Here is a 5,070-nt window from a genome sequence, read left to right as displayed (position 1 = left end):
CATTATAATATGCGTATATCAATAAAATTCAAATAAAGACTGATCGCATGATAGATAGTCCCCACAGTGCCCCCCACATTGTACGGCACCAAACGCCCAAGCAACCTTAAATGCGAGAAAATGAGATAAACATTAAATTCTTCCGACCGCGAATCAGATGGTATGCCCTAGAAAATGATAAAGCGGGTAGAACATTTTGGGCATGGGATGGACCTAGGAAAACATATGGGAAATCGTATGGGAGTCATCTTGGAAATAGTATCACAGCAAATCTGCAGATGTGTTTGCTGTATTGGTGTTCAACTGATACGAAAATCTGATGCAATATCATGAAACAAAAGACTGATACATTCTTGGATCATTCTGTTGTAGATCGAATTGATAGTGTCATGTGCAAATGAGACTTTCCCATACTTCTTGTATTTTCGAGTAAGGAAATTTTAGTTGAATCAAACCAATTATGATTGATTCAACAAAATATTTGAGTTACCCAAGAAAATTTTTGTGATGGATCAACCAAATACCCTATCTACCAAATGATTTGAAAGTAATCGAAAAATTAGATGGGTCTACAAAATCTTTTTTTGGTTTGTTGTTGGATTCAACCCACTTGCTTTCTGAGTCTAGCTCAAATATAAAAATAGGAAAAGTATGGCTGTGGCAGATTCAGCCCTATTATTGATGATAAATAATCGAATATCTGGAATACAAAAAAATAGAGATCCCGAATCATGATTATTATAATATCAAAAAATATTGTTTGCAACTTCTGAAATGAGTAAACTGAATATAAGCATAGGCAATACTACAATATTAACAATATAGTAACGTAATTTTTTTGAAATTATGTGTTGAAACATTTAGCATTAAACATTTTAGATTTGAAGCAATTGTAACACATATTTTTATGCTAATAATACTACGGCTAGGAATCAAAGAATCTGGGTCTCGTATAGATATATGGGTAATTTTCGATGATAAAGTCACTTTTGATAGGCACAATTTTTTCGAAAATGTATTTTCAAATGTGTGTGTGTTTTTTTTATCCAAACTATTTGTTAGGGCTAGAATGAGTAATTTTAAAAGTATCTGAGCTTAACAATACTCCTTTCAATGTTTTTTGAGCATTTTCTTTAAGCATGAGTATTCGAAAATGTTCGCTGATTCAATACGTGAAGTAAGAATGTAAAACAAACTATTTTTAGATTAGAAAATGAAATTGATTTAATTTAAGAAATTCATAAATACAACTGCTTGAATTTCGTAAAAAGTCCAGAGTTCTAAATAATAAATTTTTTAACATGAAACAATATTACCATAAAAAAGGCCAAATATTACCATAAAATATTACCATAAAAAGGCACCTTTATATGGAGAGATAACCACATACGATATAAGAATCACATAAATTTTCCGTTGTGTATTCTCTTTTTGTAATGATTTTCCGTAAATCTGAAAAACCTCAAAATTTACTTTCAACTCCAAAGTAGATTTCGTGAGGAAAAATGATAAGAATATGTTTGGAAATACAATATGAATGCCATTCTACGTTTGATTATTTTGACTATTGATTAAATTAGATGAATTATTTTTCATTTATTAGTATTTTTAATCAATGATAATCCACTGTAGGGTAGGGGCCGTACCTAAATTACGTAACAGCTCGGGGGGGGGGGGGGGGGGGGGTGAAGTCATGGCGGTTTGATACGATTTGTTATGAAAGGGGGAGGGGTTTTTTCACTTATGCACATAATTTTTGTAAATTTGCAAAAACTTTCTTCTGAAGATTATCTTTCTAGTTATAAATTCTACTATTTCTTTGAAAATTTCACAATTTTCTGAAAAACACATCCTTTTTAGTAGCAAATTCAACTGTTTGTTAAAAATCCGTCATTTTGGGTTCAGAAATTCAGCACTCGTCGTATAATATTAACCTTCTGTTTAAAATTCATATTTTGTTGCTGATAGGTCAAATGAAATCTTTTTTGGTTAAAAACTATTTTTCCTGAAAATTTGTCTTTTTGATTTAAAAATTCACCAGTTTTAGAAGATTTAAAACTTTTCTTGGACAAGAATTTAACTGCTTGGTTGGAAATTTAACAATATTTTTAAAAAGTGATACTTTTTGGTTAGTAATTCGACTATTGAGCAGAAAATTGACTTAGTGTTTACAATTTCTATTTTGGTGTGGGAAAGTAATCTGTAATCTTCTTTTATGAAGATTTAACTGTTTATTGAAGTTTTTTTTTAATTCATCTGGTAAAAAAAATTTATTTTTCTTGAATAAAAATGCAACTTTTGGTTGAAAATTTAACTTTATTTTGAAGTTTTCTCATTATGGGTGTAAAATTCACCTGATTTTGGATAAAACTAAAACTAAGATTTCAAGAAGTTTGTTATAAAGTCATACTTTTTGTTTAAAAGTTCTGATGTTTTGTCGAAAATAGAACTATTTCGTAGAAAATTTAATATTTTCTTAAAATTTACTTTTTCTTCAAGTTATATTTTGGTGTTGGAACACGAAATGCCATCTTTATAGATGGAAGTCCAACTTATTCTTTTTTAAAAAGTCTACATTTTGATATTGAAAAGCCAACTGGAATCTTTTTTTGATGAAATATTGATTATTTTTTTGAATTTTTTTTTACAAAAATTCATTTGTTTTAAGAGAAATTTCATCTTTTTTGATAAAAATGAAAAATTTTTGGTAAAGTTTTATACATTTTATCACAAAGTCATCCTTTTTTGTTAAAAATTCGTCTTTTTGGATTGTACATTCAATTTTTTTCGTACAACTGTATTTCTCGTTCAAAAATTCATTTTTTCATATTGAAAAGTAAACTGGCAGTAGAAATTAATTTTTTTTTAGATTTATATTTTCAGTTGAAAAATCATCCCTTTGATTGAAATTTTAACAATTTTGTTGAAAATGAATCTTTTACCATTTAAAATTCAACTGCTTGGGTGAAAATTAAGCTACCTTGTTGAAAAAATTTTTATTGAAGGTTTATATATTTGGTTGAAAATTTAACTATTTACCGAAAAAGCCTTTTTTTGTTTAGGAATAATTTTTTAGCTAAAAATGTAACCTTTTCATTTTTGTAAGATTGATCTTTTTTAGTTCGAAATTCTCTTTCTTTTTGTAACAAAAAATAATTTTCTTGGTTTGCAATTTCACGTTTGTTGGGTAGAAATACATCAATTTCACGTCAAATTAATTTTTTGCTGAAACGTCATATTTTTCTTTTTTTTTTAGCTTGAAGGTTCAATAACTTGAATAAAATTTTCTTTCTTTCTTGAGTGAAACATCTTTATTTGTTGAAAATTCGTCTTTTTTTTTCAAAATTTTTTTTTTGTTGGGAATTTATCATTTTAGGCTGAATATTCAACTTTGGTTAAAAAGTCATCTTTTTTAGTAGAAAAGACATTTTTTGTTTAAAATAAATTAATAAATTTTAAAAAATGTATCTTAAAAGTATTACAAGATTAAAATGCTGCTATTTGAATATTTTGAATTACGTAAAGTAAGAGGATTGCGGGGGGAGGGGGTTGACCTATTTTGTTGCGGTTGGTTACAGTGCGAGAGGGGTCATAGAGAGGGGCTATAATCTCTTACGTAATTTAAGTACGACCCTTTACATTATTCACGGCAGGGAGTTTTCCCCAATGGGATTGTCTCATTTTCCATGCATTTCTTACACTTTCGAAAGGCAAGTGATGACTCACATACAAATAATTTTTACACAAGAAATATCGTTTTTACCGAAATTTTAGCAGATTTCTTACAGTTTCACAAAAAGAAACTACCTTCTTCAGTCCATCTTCTTTTATGGCTTTCGCTTCATTTAAAGAAAAAATTTATGGGCACATCAAGGTGACTTAAATTTATGGAGAAATCAAAACGTTTAATACTTTTTCGCAATTGAAGTTTGAGGAGGGATTCATGATTCAGTGATGCAGTGTTGGTTCTGTAATTCGTGGGTAGATTGGTGCCCACTTATGTGGTCTCCAGTTTCATGGGAAAATCTTATTTCGTGGGAAGACGTTCGAAAGGTTGAAATTGGAACCTTGTAGTACAAATCTGTCTTCGTCGATTTTGCACCCGTAGAATACAAATTCTCTTTTACTACAAAAGAAATTTTCGACAATAAGCAGTTTGTCATTTGACTCCACTGGGAAAAACGACTGCGGGTGCGAAATATTGGAACTATGTTATATTGGAACGTCGACGTCAGTATTTCAAGAAACTCGCTAGTTTTAGTAAATATTCGAGTATTGTGTATATATTTTATTTATACATTTGCATTAAGACTTAAGGGTCGAGGACTTCATTTCTGTTATTTATCGTGAGAATAGGTTAAAAAATATTTGAGAACTTTTCGTTTGAAAAAAGATTCGCTTTTTTCAACAGATAGAGGTAGACTCTAGATTTATTATTAATATGGGTATTATTTAAATTAATTTTAATTTTTCATTAATTTATTATATTTAACAGGGTGATTTTCCAACTTCGTGTAACGATAACATGTCTTGACTAAAAAGTTTTCAACTCTGTAATACCAGAAACAATGAAGATTTTCAAAAATTCTACGTTTTTTATTTATGCCCCTTACCCTACCTTCTCCCTTAGGTTAAAAATATAAAATGAAATTAATATGTTATATGTGATTTTATTAAATAATATAAATTTAATGGGACACGCAAACAATTTATCTATGCTCTAAGATCACTTAAACCAAATTTTCAATTTTTATTTAACATAAATATAACCTTATATTAAAAAAAAGTAATAAAAATAATTTTAATATTTATTCAAACTGTTATTCTTTAGTCTATAAATGATCAAAATTCCTATTAATCTCAGGATATTTTTTTTGCCCGTTTCTCCAGAATTCAAATTCAAATTGACAGCTCATTTTTAAAGTTAAAAAGTCTAATTTTAAATTTCAGGTTAAGAATTCATATTTTTTGTTTAAAAATGGTAGGATCTGGTGAAAAATTAAAAAATTTTGTTGAAAATTCAACAATTTTGTTAAAAAGTAATCTTCTTCAGTTGAAAATTTGTCTTGA

At 28.4% G+C, this 5,070-nt stretch overlaps 1 protein-coding gene across 1 annotated transcript in view; it reads right to left on the bottom strand.

Annotated features, from left to right (window-relative positions):
• LOC117168719 (synapsin) overlaps positions 1 to 5,070 on the bottom strand; it is a 128,679-nt gene that overhangs the window by 64,321 nt on the left and 59,288 nt on the right. The gene's annotated exons all lie outside the window — the stretch shown is intronic.

Source organism: Belonocnema kinseyi, chromosome 3, assembly GCF_010883055.1.
Source record: "Belonocnema kinseyi isolate 2016_QV_RU_SX_M_011 chromosome 3, B_treatae_v1, whole genome shotgun sequence".
NCBI classification, from domain to species: Eukaryota; Metazoa; Arthropoda; class Insecta; order Hymenoptera; family Cynipidae; genus Belonocnema; species Belonocnema kinseyi.
Note: the sequence above shows the minus strand (reverse complement) of the source record. Positions and strands in the feature narration are given on the sequence as shown.